This window comes from Stegostoma tigrinum, chromosome 13, assembly GCF_030684315.1.
Source record: "Stegostoma tigrinum isolate sSteTig4 chromosome 13, sSteTig4.hap1, whole genome shotgun sequence".
NCBI classification, from domain to species: Eukaryota; Metazoa; Chordata; class Chondrichthyes; order Orectolobiformes; family Stegostomatidae; genus Stegostoma; species Stegostoma tigrinum.
The window spans coordinates 3547007-3561416 of record NC_081366.1 but is presented as its reverse complement, the minus strand read 5'-3'; the positions used below and the strand labels follow the sequence as shown (position 1 = coordinate 3561416).

At 43.1% G+C, this 14410-nt stretch overlaps 1 protein-coding gene across 3 annotated transcripts in view; it reads right to left on the bottom strand.

Moving 5' to 3' along the window:
- Positions 1 to 14410, bottom strand: part of LOC125458221 (protocadherin-1-like) — a 378692-nt gene that overhangs the window by 65153 nt on the left and 299129 nt on the right. The window contains exon 4 of one of the 3 annotated variants that reach the window (XR_009446597.1): positions 11963 to 12035. The exons of the other annotated variants lie outside the window; for them this stretch is intronic. The gene's annotated coding sequence lies outside the window, so the exon portion shown is untranslated. The remainder of the gene's footprint in view (positions 1 to 11962; positions 12036 to 14410) is intronic. 3 annotated transcript variants of the gene reach the window in all.

Genomic DNA, 14410 nt, shown 5'->3' with positions numbered 1-14410 from the left:
AATCTATGAACCAACTCAATTCACCTTCTCATTCACATGTAGTTAAACAGAGTTGCTTTGGACCCTGGCAGTCGACAGTTCCATCACTGGAACAGCAGAGGCACTATAATTTGGCATTGTGCCATGAAGGAGCAAAGGGATTTTTGTTAAAATCTCTACTTTTACACTCTTGTTTGCAGCTTTAATCAATCCTGCGGGGTAGTCACTATTATTTTCAATGGCATCAAGGCAAGCGATCCCTGTAAATGGTCTGTAAAAGGACTTCATGACTTCACAGGAAGGGTATTTCTTACTCCTCCAGCTTCTGAGCAGTTCTCATCAACGGCTACAAACAAAAACTGCTGGACACAGCAGGTCACACAGCATCTGTGGAGAGAGAGGAAGCTAACATTTTGAGTCTAGATGACTCTTCATCAGAGCTGATGCACTTGAAAATATTCAATGTTTTGGCTCTAGCCTCTTTCTGCGACAGTGAATTCCACAGATTTACCACTTTCTGGGTAAAGAAATCTCTCCTCAGTCCTAATTAGCCTACTCCATATCATTAAATTGTTACCCCTGTTTCAGGACTCCCTCAGAAACACCTTTCCTGCATTTACCTTGTGTATTCCTGTTAGAATTTTATAGGTTTCTATGAGATAGCAACTCATTATTCTAAACTCCAGTGAATGTAGTCCTAATCAATCCTGTCGCACTTCATATGTTGGTCTGCCATCCCAAGAACCACTACGGTATGTTTTTGTCGCACTTCCTCCATTGCTAGAACATTCTCCCTAGGAGAAGGATATTCTCGCTGTTGTGCCTGCTGCCAGTAATTTGCACTGACAGTGTGCCTTCTAAATTAAGGGCGGCACAGTGGCTCAGTGGTTAGCACTGCAGCCTCACAGCACCAGGGACCCCGGTTCGATTCCAGCCTCGGGTGACTGTCTGTGTAGAGTTTGCACATTCTCCTCGTGTCTGCGTGGGTTTCCTCCGGGTGCTCTGGTTTCCTCCCACAGTCCAAAGGTGTGCAGGCGAGGTGGATTGGCCATGCTAAAATTGCCCATAGTGTTCAGGGATGTGTGGATTAGAGGGGGATGGGTCTGGGTGGGATGCTTCAAGGGGCGGTGTGGACTTGTTGGGACGAAGGGCCTGTTTCCACACTGTAGGGAATCTAAACTAATCTAAAAATTAGTCAAACATCCAAAGTTGTTTCAGACAAAGCTTTGTCACCATGTCACATTGGAACTATGAGGATTGAAGTCCGGAAACTTGAGGGGGAAGGGATTATCCCATTATTGTTTCATTGCAGTTGGTGGCTGGTCATTTTGAGCAAATTAGGTGCCACATTTCGTGCTTCCCACCATAGAATAGATGCAAGAAAAATCTTACGGATGGTAAAAGAACTTCGGCAGTTTCTGAAACGATGGTACAGAAATGCAAGCCGTTTCCTGCAAGTTGGTTTCAGGCTCTGTTCAGATCTACGAGGACTGAATAGGCAGCCATTTGGGTGATCAACAAGAGGGTACCTGTTGCCCAGAGAGTCAGAAGGGAACACTTGCAAACCCAACAAATAGCCATAGTTGAAAGTGGACAAGGCTCAGAGAACACCTGTGGTTTTGTGACCGGTATCTCTTTCATCTAAGGTGCTGGTTGTACCTGTCAAGGTTAAAAAGGTGGTGATATAGTTACCGTAGCTCCAGTGCTCTTCTGGAGTTTGCAGGAATTGAATATGCATCTCCTGCACACTGCTACGAGCAAAGCAGAGAGAAAAGTCAGTGTTTGACTCCTGCCTTTAGACATTTTCATTCAAGATGCAGGGAAAGAAAGGGATGCCTGTCCACAGGCAGCAGTTGGAAATGGCATACCACAGGGTGAAAATTTCAGAAATAGGTCCATTTCAAGTTGGGAACTTTAAGAGAAGAATGGGCTACATTGCAGGCTTAATAAATAAAGCCCAAATCGAGGATGTTGGTAAAGTTGAGGATATATGTAAACTTGACCAGCGCTCTTCAAATCAGATGTCAAACTGTCCGACAAGCAATTAAATTAACTTTTATGTGATGCTGTGTTAACATAAAATTCTTTAATTAAATTACAGGAGAGTCCCTATGGAGAAGCCTCTGCCTGCTATTTTTGAAATCTAGACAATGCGCTGTGTGAATATCCTATGCCTGTTCCAGCAGCAAACCAAAATATTACTTTTTAATCAGATGGCATTAGCTGGAGCTTGAGTCACTGACACAAAGTTGGAGCACTAATCCCTTACATTTCTCTTATTTCGCTTTGTGTGGCTGACCCTACTGCGTGCCCCTCCTTCCCCCGAATCACTTTCCATTAGCAATGCCATTTCTGAGCCGGCGGTGGCTAATCGAAGAGGACTGGCCTCACATTGAGTGGCCGATTCGAGTCGATAGAAGTGTTTCAGTCATCAGACCTTGACGTGGACTGCTGCATAGAGACCATCTGTAGAACAAAGCAGTTGGAAAACTGCCCATTCAGCCTGCCTAAGCCGAGTTTTAAATCTAACTAATGTGCATTCTACTCTGTATACCAAATACCAGACTATAATCTTCTTCAAGTGATTTCTTTTTAAATCACTTTCGGGGACAAGAGTACTTTGCTTAAGTCACGAACCTTCACAAGATTACCATTTTCCATCTTCTTAGCACAATGCAAACAGCAAGAGGTTCTGTTTGCCCTATACGCTTGTTCATTTCATGCTCATTGATATTTCTGGAGTTTGCAGGTAAGTTATGCAGAACCAAACTGAATGCATGACACATAAATAGGCCATTCTGCCTAACTGGTCTTTGCTAGCATTTATGCTCAATTTGAGTTTTATTTTTCTATTTCTTTCATCTAAATCTATAACTATAACCCTGTTACAACTCAGTTCTGAAGAAAGGTCACTGGACCTGGAATGTCAACTCTGCTTTCTCTCCACAGATACTGCCAGGCCTGCTGAGCTTTTCCAGTCATTTCTAGAACTGTAACCCCATATTGTTTTCTTTCTCAAATGATTGTGTGATCTAGCAAATATTATCATTATCATGTTTGGAATTTGGATGTAAACGAGTTCTGGTTGCAATTATGTGACGGCATTTTTTTGTACAAGAAAACCAGAAACTTATTTGGAACAGTGACCTAAATGCATCACTTCCAGGATTCAGTTGAATGCTTAGCAGAATATTATGGTGTTAATTTACGGAAATATTATACTGATGGGTTTACAACAGACAGAGAAAACAGATCAATGACCACTAGTTTAGTTTTGCCGTCAGTTCAGAGGAACAGATAGCCTGGTAGAAGGGTTTGAATTGTGTAAAAGTTGTGTAAGCTTTTACTGAAGTCTTCAGTTGGGATACGGCCTAATGGTATTATCACTAAACTATTAATCTGTGGCTTGGTGCGCCATCAGTGTCATGTGGAATCAGGGCCCAGTAGGGGCTGGAAAATTGGTGCGAGCATCGTCTGCTGTACCAAATTTTTATTTCTGTAATGCGAGACATTTTACTTCTCTAGAGTGTAAATACTAGCATAGAGCAGTTCGGCAGAATGGCCTATTTCTGCATAATACATTCAGTTCGGTTCTGTATAACTCACCTGCCTTTGCAAACTCCACAAATGTCAATGAGCATGAAATGAACATGCATAGACTGCAAACCTCTCTAATAGGGCTGGCATGGTGGCTCAGTGGTTAGCACTGTTGCCTCACAGTATCAAAGACTCCCAGGGTTTCATCCTCAGATAACTGTCTGGGTGGAGTTTACATGTTCTCCCCATGTCTGTGTGAGTTTCCTCCCACAGTCCAAAAATGTGCAGATTAGTTGGATTGGCCATGCTAAATTGCCCATCGTGTTCAAGGTTGTGTGGGATACAAGGGGACAAATGTGTGTGGGATGGTCCGAGGTTTGGCTCGGACTTGTTGGGCTGATGGGTCTGTTTCCACACTGTAGGGATTCTAGAATGAAGTGTATAAAATGTTGTATCAGAGATAGTAGGAACTGCAGATGCTGGAGAATCCGAGATAACAAAGTGTGGAGCTGGATGAACACAGCAGGCCAAGCAGCACCTTAGGAGCAGGAAGGTTGACGTAATCTTGTCATGACAAAGCTGTGCCTAGGCACTTTCATATCTAAGTCAGTGCTGTAATTGGCAATGTATAAACTTTTCACTGTACCTATCTATTCTACTCCATTCTAAGCAGAGACCCAAGTAACATTCTGGGGATCTGAGTTCATATCTCACCTCAGCAGATGGTGAAACTTGAGTTCAATAACACTGGCTCAGCCAGTGACATCCACATCCTATGAATGCATAAAAAAAGCTGTCAGAATCAAAAGGAATGAAGTTGTAAACTGTCTTAGGAGTCTAAGTAAGAAAAGCAGGAAGATTCATTAAGTAAGAAATTAAAGAGTTGAGACAGAAGTGATATTTCTCTATGATTGAGGATTTTTATGGCACATTGCTGGAAAACAGTTGCAATTTTATTTTCTGTTTTTGCGTGCAGATCTTCATAAACTGCCATATATTACGAGTTGTTTCTTTTGTCCCATCAACCTTCTGTGCTAGTGAGATTGTTTTCTGGATTTGTTGATGATTGTTTTGTATTGCTGGATTTCAGACCAAATAGAAATTGTTCCATACATATCCATACTTCTTCAAAATCCTTTAGAATTTTAAGAACCTCTACTTTGCCACTTTTCAGCACATTTTTTCCAAAGACAGAGATGTAGCTTGTCTATTCTTCCTCAATGTGTAAAAATCTGAAATTATTTTGTAAATCTTCCCTCCAACCTCTCCAGTGCACCAATATCAGTTTTTACAGTATGATGCCAAATCTACACACAGTGTTCTGATTCCACTTTCCTGCCTTCCCTCTCCAATCCTAGAGCCCCTTGAAGATTTAAAACTCAGCCTCAAATATACTCAATAGTCCAGTTTTCATTGAATTTCAGACTAAAGATACTCCGAAAAAATAAAATCTTCCACATCACCATCTTCAATGAGAAGTTGTTTATTTATAAACTGTCCCAGAGCAGGACTTTTTAAAAATTCATTTGACCAGCATTTATTGCCCATCCCTAATTGCCCAGAGGGCAGTTAAGATTCAACCACATTGCTGTGGATCTGTAGTCTCACAGAAATCAGGCCAGGTAAAGATGGCAATTTCCTTCCCTAAAGGACATTAGTGATCCAGATGGATATTTCCTCCTGATAATTGACAGTGATTTCACAATTATCATTGGACTCTTTCTTCTAGATTTTTATTGAATTCAAATCCCACCATCTGCCACAGCTGGAGTCAAACACAGATGCCCAAAGCATTACCAGCTTTTCAGGATCAGTAGTCTGAGATTAATATTAATAGATTAACAGTGGTAAGACCACCAGGCCAGTGCCTCCCATGTCTGGCAAAATGAAACATCCACTCAATGTTTGCTCAGTAAAGATGTCGCAGAATTGAATGTTTCAATAAGTTCACATTCCATTCTTATCAATTCCAGTAAGTATGGTCCAATTTAGATCATTGAACATTACAACACAGTACAAGCCCTTCGGCCCTCGATGGTGTGCCACCCTGTCATACCGATCTCAAGCCCAAGTAACCTACACTATTCCATGTACATCCATATGCTTGTCCAATGACGACTTAAGTCCACCTAAAGTTGGCGAATCTACTACCGTTGCAGGCAAAGCGTTCCATTCCCTTACTACTCGCTGAGTAAAGAAACCACCTCTGTCCTATATCTTTCACCCCTCAATTTAAAGCTATGCCCCCTCGTGCTCGCCGTCACCATCCTAGGAAAAAGGCTCTCCCTATCCACCCTATCTAACCCTCTGATTATTTTATATGTTTCAATTAAGTCACCTCCCAACCTTCTTCTCTCTAATGAAAACAGCCTCAAGTCCCTCAGCCTTTTCTCGTAAGACCTTCCCTCCATACCAGGCAACATCCTAGTAAATCTCTGCACCCTTTCCAAAGCTTCCACATCCTTCTTATAATGCAGTGACCAGAACTGTACACAATACTCCAAGTGCGGCCGCATCAGCGTTTTGTACAGCTTCACCATAACCTCTTGGTTCCAGAACTCGATCCCTGTATTAATAAAAGCTAAAACACTGTATGCCTTCTTAACAGCCTTGTCAACCTGGGTGGCAACTTTCAAGGATCTGTGTACATGGACACCGAGATCTCTCTGCTCATCTACACTACCAAGAATCTTACCATTAGCCCTGTACTTTGCCTTCCGGTTACTCCTACCAATGTGCATCACCTCACACTTGTCTGCATTAAACTCCATTTGCCACCTTTCAGCCCAGCTCTGCAGCTTATCTATGTCTCTCTGCAACCTACAGCATCCTTCGTCACTGTCCACAACTCCACCGACCTTAGTGTCGTCTGCAAATTTACTAACCATCCTTGTACGCCCTCATCCAGGTCATTTATAAAAATGACAAACAGCAGTGTACCCAACACCGACCCTTGCGGTACACCACTAGTAACTGGTCTCCAGGATGAACATTTCCCATCAACTACCACCCTCTGTCTTCTTTCAGCAAGCCAATTTCCGATCCAAACTGCTATATCTCCCACAATTCCATTCTCAAATGTTTCTCATAGGACAATCTCTTCATCTCATGAATCAGCAAATGAACCTTCTATGTATTGCTTCCAATGTATGTAAATGTACCTTTAAATATGGAGACCATCAGGCCAATGTTATTTTTAAATTTCACTGCTAGTTTGATGCCAGTTCTATAGGTCCACAATTGGCTGATTGAAACAAACACCATGTTTATTTGGATGTTTGTAATGGGCAGAATACAGTCTTATACTCAATCAGCCATTACTTGCAAAACCCAAATCAAAACATTAGCTATTAGATGTAATTCCATAATTGGGGAGCACTTGCTGAAAACATTACTAGCTACACTAACAGCCAAGTAAAGAAAAGCAGTCAAGTTCATTGTTCATTTATGCTTGCTAAAAGTGACTAACATTCATAGGTAGAGACACATTCTCTGCAAACAAAAGGGATATGTTCAAATATACATTTTCTGCATTACTTCGAAACATAGGATGCCTATATTCCTATTGGTTTCTTCAGCCTGAACCAATTATCTGAACTGCTAACCAATCTGTGCCCAAGTCTGAAGAAGGGTCCTGACCCAAAATGCCAAGTTTTCCTGCTCCTCTCATGCTGCTTGGCCTGCTGTGTTCATCCAGCCTCACACCGTGTTATCTCAGATTCTCCAGCATCAGCAGTTCCTACTATCTCTGTGACAATTTTAACCCTGCTGAGAAATCATTTTCTGAAGAAGGGTCCCAACCCGAAATGTCAAGCTTTCCTGCTCCTCTCATGCTGCTTGGCCCACTGTGTTCATCCAGCTTCACACCGTGTTATCTCAGATTCTCTAGCATCTGCAGTTCCTACTATCTCTGTGCCCACATCTTCTGTGATATAAACTGTTGTGATCATTTGAAACTTGGCATTCTTACATTTGTCCTGAAGAATGCAAGAGGAAATTTTACATCACCATGTCTCTCTTTTCAGGACCATGTATTAACAATTTCTGAAGAAGGGCTAGGCCTGAAACATCAGCCTTCCTGTTCCTCTGATGCTGCTTGGCTGCTGTGTACATCCAGCTTTACACCTTGTTATCACATGTTAGCTCATCCCACTTCCACACAGTTTTACAAATACTTTCCCTTCAGGTCTTTATCAAATTCCTTTCAAAAATTCACGAATGAATCTGCTTCCACCCACACTCTTAAGTGGTAACCATGCGCTGTGTGGTGAGGGTTCTCAGTTGCCAGTATGAGTCAATGCCTTCAGGACAAGAGGTGAGAAATGAAGGTGATGGGTGTGGGAATGCAAGACATATTTCTGAGAGGGATCGATTTCCTGCTGATAATATGTAGTTTGGTATGCTGCTCCTTACTTCCCAGTGGGTCCAAACCTGCAGCTAAGTTTCTCCTTGGCTGAGACTACACGCAAAAAAAATCAGAGCCCCTACATCTCATTCTGCATTTCAGAAGCTCAAAATCTCACAGTACAAATCCATAAAGGTATAAAGCTGCTGATCTGTTTCGCTTTACTCATTATAAACTTGTTGAGAAAATATTTACTCGGGTGTTGCCAGGAATGGAAGATTTGAGTTATAAAAATAGGTTGGGACTTTTTTGGAACGCAGGAGGTTGAGGGGTGACCTTACAGAGGATTATAAAATCATGAGGAGTACAGACAAGGTGAATAGCAAGGGTCTTTTCCCTTGGAGGGGTAGGGTCGGGGGATGTGTTCAAAACTAGGGGACATAGTTTTAAGGGGAAAGGAGAAAGTTTTAACAAGGACGCAAGGGGCAACCTTTTTACACAGAAAGTGGTTTGTTTGTGGATTAAACTGCCAGAGGAGTGGTGGATGAAGCTACAGTAACAACATTTAAAAGGCATTTGGAAAATTATATGAATAGGAATGGGTTGGAACCATATGGGCCAAATGTAAGCAGGTGGGGGCTAGTTCAATTTGGGAACATGGTCAGTGTGGACTGGTTGGACTGAAGGGCTGTTTCCGTGTTGTGTGATTCTGTAACTCTACTAATTCATGCATGTATTGGGGTTAGCTCAGTTGGCTGGATAGCTCATCTGTGTCTACAGTGTGGGTTCAATTCCCAAACCAGCTAAGGTTACTATGAAGATTCTCCCTTTCAACCTCTCCTCTTGCCTGTGGTGCAGTGACCATCAGATTAAATCAATACCAATCATCTCTCAGTGATAACAGAACAGTACTTAAATGTGGAAAGCAGATGGGGCTTGGTAGTATTATTTAGTATAGCATTTATTAATGACTTGCAAGACCATTTCAGAGGCAGTTAAGAGTCGACAACTTTGTTGCTGTTGTGGATGTGAGTTTGCTCGCTGAGCTGGAAGGTTAGTTTTCAGATGTTTCGTCACCATTCTAGGTAACATCATCAGTGAGCCTCTGATGAAGTGCTGGTGTTATGTCCTGCTTTCTATTTATCTGGTTAGGTTTCCTTGGGTTGGTGATGTCATTTCCTGCATTGGTGATGTCATTTCCTGTTCTTTTTCTCAGAGGATGGTAGATTGGCTCCAAATCAATGTGTTTGTTGATGGAGTTCCGGTTGGAATACCATGCTTCTAGGAATTCTCGCGCGTGTCTCTGTTTGGCTTGTCCTAGGATGGATGTGTTGTCCCAATCAAAGTGGTGTCCTTCCTTATCTGTATGTAAGGATACGAGTGATAGTGTTGACATCAACTAGCCACAAAATGACATGACCCACTATCACTCGTATCCTTACATACAGATAAGGAAGGACGCCACTTTGAGTGGGACAACATATCCATCCTAGGACAAGCCAAACAGAGACACGCGCGAGAATTCCTAGAAGCATGGCATTCCAACCGGAACTCCACCAACAAACACATTGATTTGGAGCCAATCTACCATCCCCTGTGAAAAAGAACAGGAAATGACATCACCAACGCAGGAAATGACATCACCAACCCAAGGAAACCTAACCAGATAAATAGAAAGCGGGAAATAACACCAGTGCTTCGTCAGAGGCTCACTGATGATGTTACGTAGAATGGTGACGAAACGTCTGAAAACAAACCTTCCAGCTCAGCGAGCAAACTCACATCCAGAACCTCAACCTGAGCTACAAATCTTCTTAAAAATCGCTTGTTGTTGTTGGTCTGGAGTCATATGGAGGCCAGACCAGGTAAAGATGGCAGATTTCTTTCACTAAAGAACATTAGTGAGCCAAATAGTCTTTTCTGATAATCACTGGTGGTTATGTGATGCCATTAGGCCAGCTTAGAATTCCAAATTTTATTAAATTCATGCTTCACCAATCACCACAGTGCAACTTGAATCCATGCCCTCACAACAATATGCAACCAGGATGTCACAGGCTTCATTTATCAAAGAACAAAATGCAGTAAAAGGAAGATAAGTCAATGATCATTCTGAAAGAATGACATGAAATGGGCTGAGCTCATTTTGTCTGAAATATAACGACCTGAAAAGTCTGTCTGGTGCATCACATTTGGGGTCATGATCCCCTCCTCACATGATACACACTCACTTTCCCAAGGGAAAAAGCAGGAGTTGAGCCTCCTACTGGAAAGACAACAGGTTACGGTTTTCTAAGTGATGAGAGTTCAGAGACTTTTGCCTGAGGCTAGCACCTCAGTATTAACTTGAGACATCCGTTCACAAGTGAAAGTTCAATAATGTGCAGCCATTTCATAGAAACCATTCACATAGCAAATTCAGACAAGTCAATGCGAAAGGCCGGAGGTGGGGGGAGGCCGGGGTGGGGGGGGGGGGGGGGGGGGTGGAGGGGGGGAGTGTGGGGGCAGAAAACAATCCAAGAGGAAGCCCGGAGATTGTTTGTAACACCAGTAGGAGCTTTACACAGCAAGCAATTTCCCTACATCTTATGGTGGGGTGAGCAGAAAAGGTGATGGTGGTGGTGCAGTGTTGGAGGTGCAAGGAACCAATTTGTAAGTTTTTAATAGTTTCTGGAAGGGTGATATTACTGAGAGTAACTGGGGAGAATTGAAGAAACAATAGTGCCCACTACAGAATCACAACAATTCAATCCACCTTGCCCCAGCCCTAGGCCGTTCCTCTTTGTGGAATGAAAGGTGAAAACAGGAGGTTTCTGATGGCAAGACAATCAAATGGACAATGGCGAATCTGCAACACATTCTGCAGTTTGATGATTGGTTCTGCAATGTAAACCGGGCTGACAATACTTTCTTGTCACCCATTCTGCATACAGTGGGCCTCTGTCTGTCCCAACTCTCTGTAAAAGCCAGAAGCCAACATCGACGCCCATCACCCCATCTTTCTCTCTTTCAAGCACTGACCCCTTATTGCACGTAATTCTTTCAACAATTAATTTCAGTTACCCATTTACCACTACAAGAACAGTTGGTTAATTCACTCTAAAATAAAACCAACAACCAAAACAAAAATGATGCTCAGGACTTCAGCGGTTTACCTTCAGGCAACCTTCCTCACACCCGACACTGTCTACTTCCCCAAGAATCTGAACATATGAGGAAGGTCTTGAACTTGGTCACTGGGATGGACTGGGCACTGGTTACAAGTCACAGAAACATGTAACTCTGCAGTACACAGCACGGCAGTGCCCCAGATAATTGGAACCGAGCTGAGCCTACCATTTGTCCCAACATTCCCGGCAATCAATGGAGAAGTCCATCAGGATTTCAGCCAACTGGCATAGCTGTTAATGCAAGCATTGGGCAGAAACAGGCATGGGGACAACAATCCTGAAGGTAGGAAGCTTCTTGATTCTTCGTAACTAGACACAAATTGTGGACTTCGTTAGCAGAGGCTAGCACATGTCAATGCTCGAAATCACAATGGGATAATGAATCTTTAAAGGCGGGCAGTGAGCAAGAAAAAGCCCTCATGACTACTGAGGGAATTAAATCATCAAATGGCAGTCGATCGCCCTGAGGGGCCCCAGAACATTGTAAAACCCTGCTGGCCTTCCCAGTCATACAGAAGAACCATTTTCTGCTTCATCCTCTAACCCCTTCCCACCTCCTGAACCTGTTGACTCATGGCAGTCTCCAGCTCCCTGCATAGCAACAAGTGAACTCAGCCTTCAGCTTGCTGAACAACTCTTCGTCATGGCCAGAAAGAAGGGCTCTGGAAATGCTGTGGACTGGATCTGGTGCCGCTTCAGAAAAGCATCCAGGTCTTTCTGAACTCAAGAATAGAAAATGCAATTACATCCTCAAGGTGAAATGGTTCCATTATAATTCCAGGTTTCCACTGGCTCCCAGTTGGAACTTCTTGTTGGAAACACCACAGAATGGGAACTTCTTGTTGGAAACACCACAGAATGAACTAAACCCAAGTGCATTTTAATACTGATCTCAAGCTTATGGTATTTTCTGATGTTGCCCAGTTCTTACTGTGTTAAAGTGGCATTCTCGTAATCATCTCTCGATACCCCGTTCTTGGTTCAGTAGGCTTTGCTTGCGATAGCTGCATATATAGAAAAATAATCAAAAAAAAGAGAGAGAGAGAGAAAAAGAAGAGGGGAATAAGGTTCAAGATTTCAGAGTTTTTTGTTTCAGACTGACTGGAAAAGTAAGGTAGGAGGTAGAAAAGTAAGTAACTGGGAAGTTAATCAAATGGTTGACTCTGAAATGGAGTCAAAAAAGACCAGAAATAAAAGTAGAAGGTCCTGGAGAAACTCAGCAGGTCTGGCATTGCCCATGGAGAGGGAAGCACAGTTCACACTTTGATGGTCCCATCCTTTTCCAGCTCCCTTTAATTCTGAAGAAGAATCAAACTGGGCTCTGAACGTTAAGTCTGGTTCACTCTCCAGAGATGCTCCTAGACCTGCACAGTTTCGCCAGCACCCTCTGTTTTTATCTTAGACCTCCACCATTTGGGTTTTATCAAAGGTGCCAGCTTTGGATCCTGACTGCGCTTGGTTTGGGAGGCAGTCAGGGTCATACTGTTGGGTTCGGGAACACAATGCAAGATGGGGGTGGGGAAGATGCCAAGGGATGAGGTGGAGCTAATGGGTAGAAAGTAAAACCAGGAATTCCAGAACTCAGCAGAATTCAATCAATGTGCTGGGAGGTCCATGGGTGTGGACATTAAGTAAGATGAGGACAAAGTTGGCATCAAGCTTTTCTTTCCAGCTGTCCTCCCACCCACCGCCCTCTGCTCCTAGCCCAATTGTGTGACCACCCTCACTGTCTGGATACAACATGAAGAACAGTATTTGGTTGGTGGGTGAGGAGGTGTTAGTGAGAGTTTTAGCCTGTACTTATATAACCTCAGCAAGAACACATAATGGGAGTCAAAACACATGATAATTTAAAATTAAGATGTATTTCTGTAAACAAGTGATTCAATATTCAGCATGAATTGTAGAATTATAGAGTATAGAAGAGGCCCTTCAGCCCATCGAGTCTATACCGCCAAAAATGTCTGTCTATTTTCTCTACAACCACTTTCCTGTATTAGGCCCACAGCTTTGAACATTATGACATTTCAAGTGCCTCCCCTACGTACATTTTAAAGGTTATGAGATTTCCCTCCTCAACTACCCTACCAGCCAGTGCATTCCAGACCCCTTAACCTCTGGGCAAAAACATTTTTCCTCAAATCCCCTCTAAATCATCCATCTTTAACTTTAAAATGATGCTCCCTTGCTAGTTGTATAACATCGTTTCATAAGTCACTCAATTACAAAAAGTTTGCTGCCACTGTGCTGTTTAACCTTTGAACCTGAAATCTGCTCCATCCCTATAGTAATAGCTGCTTGGCACATCCCTGTATCTATTGAGTACATGAGGCTGGTTACTTGGATCACAGAAGCTGCTTTAACCATGCTCCCTTGGCTGGTGCAGGAGTGGTGGGTTGACAGGGCTCTGTTTGCTCTCTAACAATTCCATGATTCTATTGCTTCAGCAGCTCAGATTTGGGGAGTTTCTGACTGAATTTCCCATTGTGGAACTGGATATCTGTGGGTTCTCTTGTTCTGTCAGCTTCTGCCCACAGGGTATTGTAAGTAGAGGCCACATCAAGATCAAAGCACTTTAAAACCAGTTCTGTAGTTGTGAAGCATGGTCATTGCTGCAATATAGTTAGTACTGCAGCCAAAATGTGCGCTGTAAGCTCCCGTGGCCACATAGTCTGTCTTTCAGATACTGGCTGAGGGACAAATAATGGTCAGACCACCAGTAGGAATGCCATTGGTCATTTCTACAGTTGTCCCTCAGGGCCTTTACCTGCACCTGATGGAGTAGACAGGGGTTTGGTGTGACATCGCAGGCAATATATAACACCTCTGTCAGAGCAGCACTCCCTCACTTTTACACTGGGAGCCTCAGTTTACATTACATGGAGTGGGAATCAACAGCACGACCTTCCAAGCCAGAGACGAAAAGGGCTACTCAATCAACCAAAGTTGACATGAGGTTCTTTGCCAGGAGTGACCTTCAGTCAAAGAAGCAGAAAGGTAAGTGAGAGATCCCAGCACCCAGTCACCGCCTCGTGGTCCTTTGCAGGGATGTGTGCAGCTACAGTGCGGTTGAAGAGATTGGGTAAGGGTTTTGTGGAAAGTATGACAACAGGATTGTGATGTCAGGCTAACATTGGACATCCCAACTCTGCCTCAGTATTGAAGGGCTGGGAACAAGGTGAGGGTGAGTGATTGTGAGAAGACAAGTGACTGTGTGCATAGTAATAGATGAACAGGAATGATTGTGTGAACTGTACAGACTGTGCGTGGAGACAAGCAATTGTGTGAGGAGGACCCAGAGACTGTGAAGAGGAGTAAGTGTGTGAAGAGTAACTATATGAAAGGAAACGAAAGCTTTCAGATACAGGAAACAAAATGT